The sequence below is a fragment of the Myxine glutinosa genome, chromosome 4 (assembly GCF_964187855.1).
Source record: "Myxine glutinosa chromosome 4, kmMyxGlut1.1, whole genome shotgun sequence".
Classification (NCBI taxonomy): domain Eukaryota; kingdom Metazoa; phylum Chordata; class Myxini; order Myxiniformes; family Myxinidae; genus Myxine; species Myxine glutinosa.
Window position 1 is genome coordinate 21323118 of NC_136264.1, and position 19469 is coordinate 21342586.

Consider the following 19469-nt stretch of genomic DNA (forward strand, 5'->3'; position numbering starts at 1 on the left):
CCGATTGCCACCTTCCGATTGGTGGGATACAAATTCAAAAATGTGGTTATTAGATGACAAAAACAAACAGCAACTTCTATTTGAATACGATCAAATCCTGTTGAAAACCATCTCGGCAAACAGACCACGTTCAACATTCCTCCCCCTCCTCCTCTTCCTTCAACAGAATCGACGCCGACTTCTTCGTAGTCTTTCTCCAGAGCAGCCATATCCTCGCGTGCCTCGGAGAACTCTCCCTCCTTCATTCCCTCTCCCATGTACCAGTGCACGAACGCACGCTTGGCGTACATGAGATCAAACTTATGGTCGAGACGTGCCCAGGCCTCGGCGATGGTGGCCGTGTTGCTGAGCAAGCAGACCACACGCTGGACCTTTGCGAGATCTCCACCAGGCACCGCTGTTAGATGCTGGTAGTTGATGCCAACCTTGAAGCCTGTGGGACACCAATCCACAAACTGAATGGTACGCTTCGTCTTAATCGCAGTGATGGTGGCATTCACATCCTTCGGGACAACATCTCCACGGTACAACAGGCAGCAAGCCATGTACTTTCCATGGCGAGGGTCACATTTCACCATCTGATTGGCAGGATCAAAGCAGGCGTTTGTTATCTCGGTCACAGACAGTTGCTCGTGGTAGGCCTTCTCTGCGGAGATGACGGGCGCATACGTGGTGAGCGGGAAGTGAATCCGTGGGTAAGGCACCAGGTTGGTCTGAAACTCCATCAGGTCAACATTGAGTGCACCGTCAAAACGCAGCAAGGCCGTGATGGAGGAAACGATCTGCCCAATGAGGCAGTTCAGATTGGTGTAGCTCGGGCATTCAATGTCCAGGTTACGACGGCAAATATCGTAGATTGCCTCATTGTCCACCATGAACGGGCATGACGCAGAACGGAGACAATCCTTGCACCACCCAGGGACACGGTTGTTGGGGGATTGTGGAAGGTATGGGATGGTGGTGGGTATTGTGGGAGTGATGTTTGAGAAGTAGTGGTAGAGGGGGGTGTGGGTGGTGTAAGATAACTACCTCATTCGTTGGGCCAACGCTGTGGCATACACTAGCACGCTCTCATGCGATCTCATGGTGCTGTGTGGGGTGTCAAGACATGACATTAGATATGTATAACGTCTTTGACATCGAGTCAAACCATACACATTGGTTCTGCCGTGCCTGTGAAAAAGTGGCTATCCAAGCCACGAAAGCAGTATTTAGAAAGGATGATGGGGATGTCAACTCTATAAGTGACAAAGTATCTCACGAGGTCGAAAAGGTGGTGACAGAGCAGGTTGGAAAGATGCTTCAGAAATTTTAGGTAACCGTCAAGGGCATGATAGAAACTGGGGACAAAATAATCAGAAAAAGTTATGCTGATGCGGTGAGACTGAAGGATGATCAACCAAGTCAACTTGCTTCAAAATATTGACATTAGAGAACAGGTACAGTCACAGTTTATATCTCAAGACACCAGAATGCAGCCAGCTTTGGTCAGCATCCTGACTATGGAGGAAGTTGTCGATCGCAAGAGGCGTAAGAACAATCTCGTGTTGTATGATGATGCCGAGTCGAAAGCTTCAATAACTAGTGACAGAGAACTGGAGGATCAAAATTCTGTGAAAAAGAGAAAAAAGAGGGACATTCTATACTCTGCAAAGAACCTTAGAGGAATGGAGAAGTGGGCAGAGATATATGTGGCCCCAGACCTAACACCAAGTCAGCGGAATGATAGGAAAAAGCTTTGTGATTAAATCCAAAGGAGGAGGAGAGATTGAGAAGAAAACCTGATTATATTCAGGGAAGAATCCAAGTGAACCTTGTGACACTTCAGTGACACCTTGTGGTTAGCAAGAATGTGACAGGAAAAAGGTGAACATGCCAGTAAACCTGAAGCACCAGTGTGTACAGACAGTAACTCAGCAGCAAATGGGGAGGCCGTTGGTCCATGCCCACAAGCAACAGAAGGTAGTGCTAGCCCTCGAGCACCTAGCAGTGTTTCATGCACACAAGCGTCAGGGAATGGGCCCAGCAATGAAGCTTTGGAAAACGTTTCCAGTCCCCATAGACTGGGTCAATTTTCAAAAAATCTTAACCCCGAAGGCAAATCGTGTTAATTTATGGCACACAAGGTTTTTAGTGGTATTGAGGGGTGCTGAACTCAAATCTGCTGTATGCCCAGCTCAAAAATGGCCGATCATGCCTCAAAATTGAGAAATCCAAGATGGCCGCCACCGCCGGGCTGAAATGTATTTATGTACATATCTTTTTGACTAAACAAGGGAGAAACTTGAATGAAATGTGCTTTTGCAGGTTTTCATATATGGGAAATCCAATGCCATATTCAGTTTTGAAATAAAATGTGAATAAACTGCTTGAAACTCATATTTATTTCTAAAATATCTCTTGATTGAGATCTCGCGAGATCTTGGAGACGGTGGGAGGGATTTTCGAAGCTCCACACGGTCTCCACGTTTTTCGAAGTTAAGTCTGTTCACAATTGTATTTTGTCGAAACTGTATTTATCTTTCGGTGTGTGAAGTTATTGTGTGCAACTTTGGTTGTTTCTCGGTGTTTATCTTTCATAAATTGATCGTCTGTTTGCCGTGTCGCGAGCAAGGCCTTTGCCGCGTCGCGAACGATTTGAAATCGAAGTTAAGTGATTGTTCCCATTTGTATTTTCGTTAAAACTGTATTTATTTATGGTGTTGTACGTATATTGTGTCCCTACGAAGATTTTTCGGTGCAAATCTTTCATACCTGTATTGAAAATCGTGTTAATTCGTGTCGTGTCTTGAGGCCTTGTACAGTGTGCACTGTACAACCTTGAGGCTTTGTTTTTCTCTCAGTGGTCCGTCGTTTGTGATCCAATAACTTTCGTTCTCTGTATTCCCAGTCTTTTCACCCATAGCCTACTTCCTTGTGTAAATCTCAACTCAAAAAAAAAAAAAAACAAAAAAAAACATTTCCTTCTCTGTTCTCATTCGTTTATTTCTTCTTATTCGTTCGTTCGTTCTTCGACCACGTGTTTCTCCCCCATTTCCCCAGATAGTTTTCACTCATTAACCTTCAATGTTTACACTTTCCCCTCAAGTTATGTATTCCGTCCTATTTTATAACACCTTTTTCTTCTTCTTCTTTAAAAGGCTGCTTTCGACTTGCTCACCAAATCAATTCATCCCAAAAAAAATATCCATCTCCTATAGTGCCTTTTTTCTACATTCCCTAAACTCTCCTGCACTCCATCCTCCATCCAGCGTCCTTAAACGTATTTTTAACTCGAAGGTCACAAGAAACTCATTTTGCAATAAATGTTCGTTTCCCATTAATCGTACACTTTCAAAAATCCAATCTCACCCCTCCCCTCCAAATCTTCCCCATAACCCCTCCCCTCCAAATCTTCCCCATCACCCCTCCCCTCCAAATCTTCCCCATCACCCATCCCTTTCAAATCTCCCCCCTTGCCCCCTCCCTCCTAAACTACCCCCTCACCCCTCCCCGCCAAGACGCCCCCTCGCCCCTCCCCTCCTAGACTCCTGCCTCACCCCTCCCCTCCAAATCTCCCCCATATCCCATCCCTTTCAAATCCCTCCCCTTGTCCCTTCCCTCCCAAACTCCCCCCTCACCCCTCCCCTTCAAATCTCCCCACCCTCATTGCTTCTCAATTTCCCCCCTCTCACTCCCCCTCCTCAAAGCGTCCTCCCCGCTTCTTCCCCCTTCAAACTCTCACCTCCATCTCCCCCAACCTTCTGCCTCGCTCTTCCCCCTCCTCAAATAACACCTCATTGTGGCTCACCCAATCACCATCAAACCTTTTGTCCGCCCCATCCTTCCCTTTCTCTGAGCTATTCTGAAATCTCTGACACACCTTCAACAGCTCTCCCTACCTCTTCCACCTCTTCCACATCTTACCCTACCCCTCCTCCCCCCTGTTCTGTATCTGATGCTCCCCCTTCCTCTTCATTAACGGTATGGACCTCAAACATCCGGGGCCTTCGTTCAAATTTAACTGATCTCTCCATACAGGTTGCTTCTGTCAAACCAGACGTGATCTGCTTAACAGAAACTTTCCTCCTTTATGATGTCTCTGATTCCATAGTATCTCTCCCGGGCTACTCCCTCCTCCGGTATGATAGACCTGAGCCTCGTCCTGGAGGCGGGGTTGCTATCTTTATCAAAAACTCTCTTCCTCACTCGCCCTGCACTGCACTCTCTCCACCTCACCCCCAGGAATACCTCTGGCTACGGCTTCCCCTTCGCTCCCACCTCTTGTTCATATGTGTGTTGTACCGTCCACCAAACAGTGATGACTCCATCTACATCTCGCTGTCTGATGATATGGACCAACTTCTATCTACTCATCCCAACTCTCTCCTCCTCATATGTGGTGATTTCAACTGTCATCATGCCAGTTGGCTGGGTGTGGGTACCTCTCTCACCAGCCATGGCTCCTCAGCAAAGGACTTCTGCGACTCACTGGGACTGACACAATCTGTCAATTTCCCGACCCGGATCTCAGTCAACGGAACATCTTCTCTTCTGGACTTGGTTATGACTAACTTCCCTGAAAATGTCTGCTGCTCTTCTTCTGCTCCGATCGGATCATCTGATCATGTCCTTGTTAAAGTGGACATCTCTCTGACCATCCTCAGGGAGCCTGCTCAGCGTCGACGAGTCTGGCATTTCACTCAGGCCAACTGGCACGGTCTTCAAGCAGCCATCAATCATCTGGACTGGTCTCCCATCTCTACCACCTCTGACATCAACTCATCCTGGGAATTCTTCCAAAGTAAATTGCTCTCTCTCATGCACAGATTTATCCCATCTCGTCTTCAGTTGTCATACCCTTCCTCCCGTCCATGGTACACGGAATCTTGTGGTGAGGCTGTTGCCCAGAAACAACTTGCCTTCGTCTCCTGGAAAGCAAATCCAACGGAAGGAAATCTCATTTCCTTTCACAAAGCCCGAAACAAGTGTGTGTCCACCCTCAGGAGAGCCAGGAAACAATATCTCTCCGTTCTCAAGACCGAACTCTCTTATCTGTCTCCCTCTTCCAAATCCTGGTGGCGTCTGGTCAAATCCGTTTCTGGTGTTTGTTCCCCCTCCATCCCCTCCCTTACCTCAAATGGCTACACAGCTGACTCCGCACGTGAAAAAGCTGAATGCCTCAACTCTGTGTTTGCCTCTAAATCTTGTGTCCCAAACCCATCCCTCTCTGTACCCACCATACCCAGTCGTACCCTGCTGCTCCTGGACTCCGTGTCCTTTCCTCCTGACAAGGTGGAAAAGTTTCTGTCAACCCTCGACTCCGATTCTGCAACTGGACCCGACGGCATCAGCCCACGGGTCCTAAAATCCTGCTCTGCTGCTCTATCTCACCCTCTCTCTGTTCTCTTCACCCTCTCTTTTGCTCAAGGTCAACTGCCATCTGCTTGGAAATCAGCCAACATCACCGCTTTGCACAAAAAAGGTGCAAAAACAGATCCTAGCAACTACAGACCAATCAGCCTTCTCCCAATTATCAGCAAAGTCATGGAATCCATCATTGCTTCGGATATGAAATCTTTCCTCTTCTCCAATGGCTTGATCTCTGATCATCAATTTGGTTTCAGACCAGGTCACTCTACTCTGGACATGCTGCTTCTGCTGTCTCAACAATGGATGGAGGTCCTCAATGCCAAACAGGAAATTAGAGCTGTCTCCCTCGACATATCACGTGCCTTCGACACGGTCTGGCACCCCGCTCTGCTCACCAAACTCTCCTCCTTTGGTATCCATGGAAATCTCCACGCATGGCTGGCGGACTTCCTCTCTAGTCGTCGTCAACGTGTGGCCCTGAATGGGTTTCTCTCATCTCCTCTTCCTGTTCAGGCTGGAGTTCCCCAAGGCAGTGTTCTGGGCCCCGTGCTTTTTCTGGTCTTCATCAATGATCTCTCTGACTCTCTCGAAAATCCTCTCTATCTCTTTGCTGATGACTCCACTCTCTGCCGCTCCATTCCTCTTCCCTCAGATCGGCAGTCTGCTGCCTCCTCACTCTCTGAAGACCTGGACAAAATCACAGACTGGTCAAACAAGTGGAACATGTCTTTCAATCCTGACAAATCTCACACTCTTACTATGTCTCTCCGAAAAGATCGACTGGACAACCCTCCCATCTACTTTCTCAACAATCCTCTCCAAGAAGTTCTGTCGCTCAAGATTTTGGGTCTCACTATCTGCCATGATCTTTCTTGGGAAAACCACATTTCCAAGCTGGCCTCCAAAGCCAGTCGCAAACTGGGCATCCTCCGTCGTGCGAAGTCCTTCCTCGGCACACCTGAGCTCCTCACCACATACAAGGCTTTCATCCGCAGCTCAATGGAATACTGTTCTCCCCTATGGGCCGGTGCTCCTGCCTCACACCTAGCTCGGCTTCACGCTGTTGAAACCAAAGCTTTCAGAATTATTGGAATCTCCCGCGATGAAGCTATCTCTGAGGGCCTTTCACTCACTCACCGCAGGCAGGTAGGTGGTCTTTCTGTCTTCTACCGACTCCTCTCCGGCCTTGCACCCCCAGCTCTCTCTGTGCTCTGTCCCCCAAATATTCCTACAGGTCGCACAAGATCTGCCAGCAACCCTCTGATGGTTAAACTGCCGAAATCTCGGCTCTCTGCTCACCTTCACTCTTTCATTCCTCTTTTCTCCCGCCTCTGGAACAAACTCCCTCACTCCCTTCAATCCCACTCCTCCCTCCAGGTCTTTAAAACAGCTGTTCACCACCATCTCTTATCTTCCCCCATCCAAAACCTTGATCTTTTCTACCCCCGCTAATTCACCCCAGATCCACCTTGTTTTGAAATTCCAACTTCTTTCCTGGAAGTCCTGGCAGTGTCCATATGTTTTATACCTCTCCCACCGCCCCCTTCCCATGCCCCCCCCCCCCCAAAGCCCTCACCCTCTCTCAGATCTCTCGATGTCTCCATGTCTCTCGGTCCCTGCTCTCAAATGTTGTGTTTGTGTCCTTCCCCCTCTCTCCCCATCTTGTCTACCGCTCCCGATGTTATATGTTTTATGTGTCGGTTTGTCTTTCTGTGTGATTAATGTTCGCTCTTTCACGAGCCTCGATATTGTATACAAAAAAAAAAAAAAAAAAAAAAAAAAAAAAAATAGTCGTTTTTAACGTTGAATAATTCGTCGACCAGATAAGATCCACAAGCCCCATCCCTCTCCTTCCCCACCAGGAACACAGACCGCCCATTTAAGTCCAGAGGCCCACTACATATGATTTAAATGTTGGCAGGAAACATATTAGGGATGCAATTCCCATTTTGGCGAAGCAAAGTAAGGTACCTCAAATAACACTGGAGCGCTTCGATGTAAACCAACATTTGACAAGCAATTTATTTATTTGTAACATGACAGCAATGGCAATAATTTTTACTTAATTGTGCATGAATTGCTGTGGCAAACCCCCCTGCGACTACAACCACTGGTTCATCTGTCGGGCTGTGTTCAATCAGATGGTTTGAAAGTAGTAGAGCGAGATCTGCTTTATTTTCATCGAGTGACATCAAGCTAAATCAGTCTGATGGGAGAGGAACTGATGTCTCGTTTTCTATTTTACGACGTACCGGTCGGTGGCGCTGCTTGCGTTTGATCCTTATGCCTGCTTTGATTGATTCGTCTTGATACCTGTTGAATACTACGTCGATCCTCTGGTATTTGCTCCAATCTTGAACACAGTGTTAGCAAAGGTGTCGGCATAGTCACCAAACGTTCTAATGTCAGTCGGCTTTCCAAGTGCCATCACGAGTGCTTGGCCATCAATGAGCAGGCAGCTGGGTTCATCGAGTGTAACATTTGCAGGGGTTTGGACTTGTTGCAACAGTATGTTTGCTAACACAGACTTGTTGGTGGAATGAAGACAACCACTAGTTGTGGCCAAAGATAGTGGGATGGTCATGAGTTCATGCTGGAGGATGTTTTCTAGGTTTACCTCACGCCCTGCTCTATAAGCTATTATGAGCCTTTGTAGAATGTTCCTGTCCACTTTGATAGTGTTTGCTTGCCCTTGGAAAGTTGCACGACTTTGTACAAAGAGGCAAATGTCTTGACCTTATTCTTTTGAATGGGTGATTTCAGATCCAGGTGCTGGTCACTATCTGGAGGCTCACGCAGACGTTTGTCCACGAAGACTTTCATTTGCACCTGTCCAAGGTGTTCTGCACTAAGCAGAGATTCTTGAATCACAGACGTGACCACATCCTTGTTGATTATGTTCTTCAATGTGTCACCGCCATCTTGAAACACACCATGCTGTTTCAACGATACAACTATGCTGCCTTCATCAGAGTCGTCTTTCTCCATCCTACTTTTCGTGCATTCATTGTGTGTGTACTCATCAACATCATCGTCCGTTGTCAGTCTCAGCATTGCTGTTGTCTGAGAAGCTATGACCGTTCTCAGATTATACGACAATGTCCATCTACTGAGTGCGGATGCTTTTCTGGTGATACCTACTAAGCCTCCACTCTTCTTTCCTGTAGCGTTTAGCCATTCCGTGCTTTGGTCCTGCGATACCTGATTGAAGCGTCGATCGTTGTGTCTTACTACGAAGTGGCTTCCCAGAACTCGAGGAGGACTTCTGGTGGGAGAACCGACATCTCAGCCAGGTATACAGTAACCCATCTAGCGTAGTTAATATGATCGTACCTGAAGAGGAATGGCAGCATACATTTGAACGCATATAGGTGGAGATCCCATGATCCATCACGTTGCGCTCTTATGAAGCAGAGTATGAAGCTGACCATAGTCATATAGTCCCACCAGAATTCAGCATTCGGATCATCAATTGCAAGAGCTGCAGCAAACTCTTTCATGGGCTGCTGAAATCTGTCGGTAGTCAGTTTGTCGACCATCTGTCCAATGTGATCGGCGTCTATGGATGTGCAGACATCTGAGAGTTCGGCTCTCAGTGCAACATCAACCCCATCCAGCTACGTATGGAGCTGTGGGAGGAGTAGTTGTCAAAGAGCCTCGTGGACACCTTGGATCAACCTGCTTGTGGATCTTATCTGATCGATGAATTACTCAACGTTACAAATGACTATTTTAGAAATAAATATGAGTTTCAAGCAGTTTATTCACATTTTATTTCAAAACTGAATATGGCATTGGATTCCGCATACATGAAAACCTACAAAAGCACATTTCATTCAAGTTTCTACCTTGTTTAGTCAAAAAGATATGTACATAAATACATTTCAGCCCGGCGGAGGCGGCCATTTTTGATTTCTCAATTTTTAGGAATTGACGGCCATTTTTGAGCTGGGCATACGGCAAATTTGAGTTCAGCACCCCTCAATACCCCTAAAAACATTGTGTGCCCTCAATGAACACGATTTGCCTTCAGCACTTTAAATAAGCACATTTTCAGAAAATTGACCCAGTCTACCAAGCACGTGGGAACGATTAGTCCGGTATTCATATAACTTCTTAATTTAAAACTACTTAACTGCTAAGTACCCCCACTTTGCTGAGAGGGGTTGTTAATCCTGATCATCTTGGTGCTCCATATGCAGGTCAGGGAGGATTGGCAAAATAAATTAAAAACACCTCACAGCAACAAAACACGAAATTAAAAACACCTCACAGCCACAAAACACGAAATTAAAAACACCTCACAGCCACAAAACACGAAATTAAAAACACCTCACAGCCACAAAACACGAAATTAAAAACACCTCACAGCCACAAAACACGAAATTAAAAACACCTCACAGCAACAAAACACGAAATTAAAAACACCTCACAGCCACAAAACACGAAATTAAAAACACCTCACAGCCACAAAACACGAAATTAAAAACACCTCACAGCCACAAAACATGAAATTAAAAACACCTCACAGCCACAAAACATGAAATTAAAAACACCTCACAGCCACAAAACACGAAATTAAAAACACCTCACAGCAACAAAACACGAAATTAAAAACACCTCACAGCCACAAAACACGAAATTAAAAACACCTCACAGCCACAAAACACGAAATTAAAAACACCTCACAGCCACAAAACACGAAATTAAAAACACCTCACAGCCACAAAACACGAAATTAAAAACACCTCACAGCCACAAAACACGAAATTAAAAACACCTCACAGCCACAAAACACGAAATTAAAAACACCTCACAACCACAAAACACGAAATTAAAAACACCTCACAACCACAAAACACGAAATTAAAAACACCTCACAGCCACAAAACACGAAATTAAAAACACCTCACAGCAACAAAACATGAAATTAAAAACACCTCACAACCACAAAACACGAAATTAAAAACACCTCACAGCAACAAAACATGAAATTAAAAACACCTCACAACCACAAAACACGAAATTAAAAACACCTCACAACCACAAAACACGAAATTAAAAACACCTCACAGCAACAAAACACGAAATTAAAAACACCTCACAACAACAAAACATGAAATTAAAAACACCTCACAACCACAAAACATGAAATTAAAAACACCTCACATCCACAAAACACGAAATTAAAAACACCTCACAGCCACAAAACACGAAATTAAAAACACCTCACAACCACAAAACACGAAATTAAAAACACCTCACAGCCACAAAACACGAAATTAAAAACACCTCACAACCACAAAACACGAAATTAAAAACACCTCACAGCAACAAAACACGAAATTAAAAACACCTCACAACCACAAAACACGAAATTAAAAACACCTCACAACCACAAAACACGAAATTAAAAACACCTCACAACCACAAAACATGAAATTAAAAACACCTCACATCCACAAAACACGAAATTAAAAACACCTCACAGCCACAAAACACGAAATTAAAAACACCTCACAGCAACAAAACACGAAATTAAAAACACCTCACAGCCACAAAACACGAAATTAAAAACACCTCACAACCACAAAACACGAAATTAAAAACACCTCACAGCAACAAAACATGAAATTAAAAACACCTCACAACCACAAAACACGAAATTAAAAACACCTCACAGCAACAAAACATGAAATTAAAAACACCTCACAACCACAAAACACGAAATTAAAAACACCTCACAACCACAAAACACGAAATTAAAAACACCTCACAGCAACAAAACACGAAATTAAAAACACCTCACAGCCACAAAACACGAAATTAAAAACACCTCACAGCAACAAAACACGAAATTAAAAACACCTCACAGCCACAAAACACGAAATTAAAAACACCTCACAACCACAAAACACGAAATTAAAAACACCTCACAGCCACAAAACACGAAATTAAAAACACCTCACAACCACAAAACACGAAATTAAAAACACCTCACAGCAACAAAACATGAAATTAAAAACACCTCACAACCACAAAACACGAAATTAAAAACACCTCACAGCAACAAAACATGAAATTAAAAACACCTCACAACCACAAAACACGAAATTAAAAACACCTCACAACCACAAAACACGAAATTAAAAACACCTCACAGCAACAAAACACGAAATTAAAAACACCTCACAACCACAAAACACGAAATTAAAAACACCTCACAGCAACAAAACACGAAATTAAAAACACCTCACAACCACAAAACACGAAATTAAAAACACCTCACAGCAACAAAACACGAAATTAAAAACACCTCACAACCACAAAACACGAAATTAAAAACACCTCACAACCACAAAACACGAAATTAAAAACACCTCACAACCACAAAACACGAAATTAAAAACACCTCACAGCAACAAAACATGAAATTAAAAACACCTCACAACCACAAAACACGAAATTAAAAACACCTCACAGCAACAAAACATGAAATTAAAAACACCTCACAACCACAAAACACGAAATTAAAAACACCTCACAACCACAAAACACGAAATTAAAAACACCTCACAACCACAAAACACGAAATTAAAAACACCTCACAGCCACAAAACACGAAATTAAAAACACCTCACAGCAACAAAACATGAAATTAAAAACACCTCACAACCACAAAACACGAAATTAAAAACACCTCACAGCAACAAAACATGAAATTAAAAACACCTCACAACCACAAAACACGAAATTAAAAACACCTCACAACCACAAAACACGAAATTAAAAACACCTCACAGCCACAAAACACGAAATTAAAAACACCTCACAGCCACAAAACACGAAATTAAAAACACCTCACAGCAACAAAACATGAAATTAAAAACACCTCACAACCACAAAACACGAAATTAAAAACACCTCACAACCACAAAACACGAAATTAAAAACACCTCACAGCCACAAAACACGAAATTAAAAACACCTCACAGCAACAAAACATGAAATTAAAAACACCTCACAACCACAAAACACGAAATTAAAAACACCTCACAGCAACAAAACATGAAATTAAAAACACCTCACAACCACAAAACACGAAATTAAAAACACCTCACAACCACAAAACACGAAATTAAAAACACCTCACAGCAACAAAACACGAAATTAAAAACACCTCACAACCACAAAACACGAAATTAAAAACACCTCACAGCAACAAAACACGAAATTAAAAACACCTCACAACCACAAAACACGAAATTAAAAACACCTCACAGCAACAAAACACGAAATTAAAAACACCTCACAACCACAAAACACGAAATTAAAAACACCTCACAACCACAAAACACGAAATTAAAAACACCTCACAACCACAAAACACGAAATTAAAAACACCTCACAGCAACAAAACATGAAATTAAAAACACCTCACAACCACAAAACACGAAATTAAAAACACCTCACAGCAACAAAACATGAAATTAAAAACACCTCACAACCACAAAACACGAAATTAAAAACACCTCACAACCACAAAACACGAAATTAAAAACACCACAACCACAAAACACGAAATTAAAAACACCTCACAACCACAAAACACGAAATTAAAAACACCTCACAACCACAAAACACGAAATTAAAAACACCTCACAGCAACAAAACATGAAATTAAAAACACCTCACAACCACAAAACACGAAATTAAAAACACCTCACAGCAACAAAACATGAAATTAAAAACACCTCACAACCACAAAACACGAAATTAAAAACACCTCACAACCACAAAACACGAAATTAAAAACACCTCACAGCAACAAAACACGAAATTAAAAACACCTCACAACCACAAAACACGAAATTAAAAACACCTCACAGCAACAAAACACGAAATTAAAAACACCTCACAACCACAAAACACGAAATTAAAAACACCTCACAGCAACAAAACACGAAATTAAAAACACCTCACAGCAACAAAACACGAAATTAAAAACACCTCACAGCAACAAAACACGAAATTAAAAACACCTCACAACCACAAAACACGAAATTAAAAACACCTCACAGCAACAAAACACGAAATTAAAAACACCTCACAGCAACAAAACACGAAATTAAAAACACCTCACAGCCACAAAACACGAAATTAAAAACACCTCACAGCCACAAAACACGAAATTAAAAACACCTCACAGCAACAAAACACGAAATTAAAAACACCTCACAGCAACAAAACACGAAATTAAAAACACCTCACAACCACAAAACACGAAATTAAAAACACCTCACAGCCACAAAACATGAAATTAAAAACACCTCACAACCACAAAACACGAAATTAAAAACACCTCACAGCCACAAAACATGAAATTAAAAACACCTCACAACCACAAAACACGAAATTAAAAACACCTCACAGCAACAAAACACGAAATTAAAAACACCTCACAACCACAAAACACGAAATTAAAAACACCTCACAGCCACAAAACATGAAATTAAAAACACCTCACAGCCACAAAACACGAAATTAAAAACACCTCACAGCCACAAAACATGAAATTAAAAACACCTCACATCCACAAAACACGAAATTAAAAACACCTCACAGCCACAACACACGAAATTAAAAACACCTCACAACCACAAAACACGAAATTAAAAACACCTCACAACCACAAAACACGAAATTAAAAACACCTCACAACCACAAAACACGAAATTAAAAACACCTCACAACCACAAAACACGAAATTAAAAACACCTCACAGCAACAAAACATGAAATTAAAAACACCTCACAACCACAAAACACGAAATTAAAAACACCTCACAGCAACAAAACATGAAATTAAAAACACCTCACAACCACAAAACACGAAATTAAAAACACCTCACAGCAACAAAACATGAAATTAAAAACACCTCACAACCACAAAACACGAAATTAAAAACACCTCACATCCACAAAACACGAAATTAAAAACACCTCACAGCAACAAAACATGAAATTAAAAACACCTCACAGCAACAAAACATGAAATTAAAAACACCTCACAGCAACAAAACACGAGATTAAAAACACCTCACAGCAACAAAACACGAAATTAAAAACACCTCACAGCAACAAAACACGAAATTAAAAACACCTCACAGCAACAAAACATGAAATTAAAAACACCTCACAGCCACAAAACATGAAATTAAAAACACCTCACAGCAACAAAACACGAAATTAAAAACACCTCACAGCAACAAAACACGAAATTAAAAACACCTCACAGCAACAAAACACGAAATTAAAAACACCTCACAGCCACAAAACATGAAATTAAAAACACCTCACAGCAACAAAACACGAAATTAAAAACACCTCACAGCCACAAAACATGAAATTAAAAACACCTCACAGCAACAAAACACGAAATTAAAAACACCTCACAGCCACAAAACATGAAATTAAAAACACCTCACAGCCACAAAACACGAGATTAAAAACACCTCACAGCAACAAAACATGAAATTAAAAACACCTCACAGCAACAAAACACGAAATTAAAAACACCTCACAGCCACAAAACATGAAATTAAAAACACCTCACAGCCACAAAACATGAAATTAAAAACACCTCACAGCAACAAAACATGAAATTAAAAACACCTCACAGCAACAAAACACGAAATTAAAAACACCTCACAGCAACAAAACACGAAATTAAAAACACCTCACAGCAACAAAACACGAAATTAAAAACACCTCACAGCAACAAAACACGAAATTAAAAACACCTCACAGCAACAAAACACGAAATTAAAAACACCTCACAGCAACAAAACATGAAATTAAAAACACCTCACAGCAACAAAACACGAAATTAAAAACACCTCACAGCAACAAAACACGAAATTAAAAACACCTCACAGCAACAAAACACGAAATTAAAAACACCTCACAGCAACAAAACATGAAATTAAAAACACCTCACAGCAACAAAACACGAAATTAAAAACACCTCACAGCAACAAAACACGAAATTAAAAACACCTCACAGCAACAAAACACGAAATTAAAAACACCTCACAGCCACAAAACATGAAATTAAAAACACCTCACAGCAACAAAACACGAAATTAAAAACACCTCACAGCAACAAAACACGAAATTAAAAACACCTCACATCCACAAAACATGAAATTAAAAACACCTCACAGCAACAAAACACGAAATTAAAAACACCTCACAGCAACAAAACATGAAATTAAAAACACCTCACAGCAACAAAACACGAAATTAAAAACACCTCACAGCAACAAAACATGAAATTAAAAACACCTCACATCCACAAAACATGAAATTAAAAACACCTCACAGCAACAAAACACGAAATTAAAAACACCTCACAGCAACAAAACACGAAATTAAAAACACCTCACAGCAACAAAACATGAAATTAAAAACACCTCACAACCACAAAACACGAAATTAAAAACACCTCACAACCACAAAACACGAAATTAAAAACACCTCACAACCACAAAACACGAAATTAAAAACACCTCACATCCACAAAACATGAAATTAAAAACACCTCACAGCAACAAAACACGAAATTAAAAACACCTCACAGCAACAAAACACGAAATTAAAAACACCTCACAGCAACAAAACACGAAATTAAAAACACCTCACAGCCACAAAACATGAAATTAAAAACACCTCACAGCAACAAAACACGAAATTAAAAACACCTCACAGCAACAAAACACGAAATTAAAAACACCCCACATCCACAAAACACGAAATTAAAAACACCTCACATCCACAAAACACGAAATTAAAAACACCTCACAACCACAAAACACGAAATTAAAAACACCTCACAGCAACAAAACACGAAATTAAAAACACCTCACAGCAACAAAACACGAAATTAAAAACACCTCACATCCACAAAACATGAAATTAAAAACACCTCACAGCAACAAAACACGAAATTAAAAACACCTCACATCCACAAAACATGAAATTAAAAACACCTCACAACCACAAAACACGAAATTAAAAACACCTCACAGCAACAAAACACGAAATTAAAAACACCTCACAGCAACAAAACACGAAATTAAAAACACCTCACAGCAACAAAACACGAAATTAAAAACACCTCACAGCAACAAAACACGAAATTAAAAACACCTCACAGCCACAAAACATGAAATTAAAAACACCTCACAGCAACAAAACACGAAATTAAAAACACCTCACATCCACAAAAGATGAAATTAAAAACACCTCACAGCAACAAAACACGAAATTAAAAACACCTCACATCCACAAAACATGAAATTAAAAACACCTCACAGCAACAAAACACGAAATTAAAAACACCTCACAGCAACAAAACACGAAATTAAAAACACCTCACAGCCACAAAACATGAAATTAAAAACACCTCACAGCAACAAAACATGAAATTAAAAACACCTCACATCCACAAAACATGAAATTAAAAACACCTCACATCCACAAAACACAAAATTAAAAACACCTCACAGCCACAAAACATGAAATTAAAAACACCTCACAGCAACAAAACATGAAATTAAAAACACCTCACATCCACAAAACATGAAATTAAAAACACCTCACAGCAACAAAACACGAAATTAAAAACACCTCACAGCCACAAAACACGAAATTAAAAACACCTCACAGCAACAAAACACGAAATTAAAAACACCTCACAGCCACAAAACACGAAATTAAAAACACCTCACAGCAACAAAACACGAAATTAAAAACACCTCACAGCCACGAAATTAAAAACACCTCACAGCCACAAAACACGAAATTAAAAACACCTCACAGCCACGAAACACGAAATTAAAAACACCTCACAGCCACAAAACACGAAATTAAAAACACCTCACAGCCACAAAACACGAAATTAAAAACACCTCACAGCAACAAAACACGAAATTAAAAACACCTCACAGCAACAAAACACGAAATTAAAAACACCTCACAACAACAAAACACGAAATTAAAAACACCTCACAGCCACAAAACACGAAATTAAAAACACCTCACAGCAACAAAACACGAAATTAAAAACACCTCACAACCACGAAATTAAAAACACCCCACAGCCACGAAATTAAAAACACCTCACAGCCACGAAATTAAAAACACCTCACAGCCACAAAATTAAAAACACCTCAGCCACAAAACACGAAATTAAAAACACCTCACAGCCACAAAACACGAAATTAAAAACACCTCACAGCTACGAAATTAAAAACACCTCACAGCCACGAAATTAAAAACACCTCACAGCCACAAAATTAAAAACACCTCACAGCCACAAAATTAAAAACACCTCACAGCCACAAAATTAAAAACACCTCACAGCCATAAAATTAAAAACACCTCACTGCCACAAAATTAAAAACACCTCACAGCCACAAAACACTAAATTAAAAACACCTCACAGCCACAAAATTAAAAACACCTCACAGCCACAAAATTAAAAACACCTCGCAGCCACAAAATTAAAACACCTCACAGCCACAAAACACTAAATTAAAAACACCTCACAGCCACGAAACACTAAATTAAAAACACCTCACAGCCACGAAATTAAAAACACCTCACAGCCTCAAAATTAAAAACATCTCACAGCCACAAAATTAAAAACACCTCACAGCCACGAAATTAAAAACACCTCACAACCACAAAATTAAAAACACCTCACAACCACAAAATTAAAAACACCTCACAGCCACAAAACACTAAATTAAAAACACCTCACAGCCACGAAATTAAAAACACCTCACAGCCACAAAATTAAAAACACCTCACAGCCCCAAAATTAAAAACTCCTCATAGCCACAAAATTAAAAACACCTCACAGCCACAAAATTAAAAACACCTCACAGCCACGAAACATGAAATTAAAAACACTTCACAGCCTCGAAACACAAAATTAAAAACACCTCACAGCCACGAAACACGAAATTAAAAACACCTCACAGCCACGAAACACGAAATTAAAAACACTTCACAGCCACGAAACACAAAATTAGAAACACTTCACGGCCACGAAACACAAAATTAAAAACAACTCACAGCCACAAAACACGAAATTAAAAACACTTCACAGCCACAAAATACGATATTAAAAACACTTCACAGCCACAAAACACGATATTAAAAACACTTCACAGCCACAAAACACGATATTAAAAACACTTCACAGCCACAAAACACGAAATTAAAAACACTTCACAGCTGCGAAACACGATATTTAAAACACCTCACAGCCACGAAACACGAAATTAAAAACACCTCACAGCCACAAAACACGAATTAAAAACACCTCACATCCACAAACCACGAAATTAAAAACACCTCGCAGCCACAAAACACGAAATTAAAAACACCTGACAGCCACAAAACACAAAATTAAAAACACCTCACAGCCACAAAACACGAAATTAAAAACACCTCACAGCCACAAAACACGAAATTAAAAATACCTCACAACCACTAAACACGAAATTAAAAACACCTCACAGCCACGAAACACGAAATTAAAAACACCTCACAGCCACAAAACACGGAATTAAAAACACCTCACATCCACAAAACACGAAATTAAAAATACCTCACAACCACTAAACACGAAATTAAAAACACCTCACAGCCACGAAACACGAAATTAAAAACACCTCACAGCCACAAAACACGGAATTAAAAACACCTCACAGCCACGAAACACGAAATTAAAAACACCTCACAACCACAAAACACGAAATTAAAAACACTTCACAGCCACGAAACACTAAATTAGAAACACCTCACAGCCACGAAACACTAAATTAAAAACACCTCACAGCCACGAAATTAAAAACACCTCAGCCACAAAACATGAAATTAAAAACACCTCACAGCCACAAAACACGAAATTAAAAACACCTCACAGCCACAAAACACTAAATTAGAAACACCTCGCAGCCACGAAACACTTAATTAAAAACACCTCACAGCCACGAAATTAAAAACACCCCACAGCCACGAAATTAAAAACACCTCACAGCCACG

General features: G+C 40.8%; 1 protein-coding gene and 1 pseudogene across 1 annotated transcript in view; both read right to left on the minus strand.

Annotated features, from left to right (window-relative positions):
- Positions 1–19469, minus strand: part of LOC137426058 (adhesion G-protein coupled receptor G6-like) — a 43014-nt gene that overhangs the window by 15942 nt on the left and 7603 nt on the right. The gene's annotated exons all lie outside the window — the stretch shown is intronic.
- LOC144891468 (tubulin alpha chain pseudogene) lies at positions 131–875 on the minus strand (annotated as a pseudogene).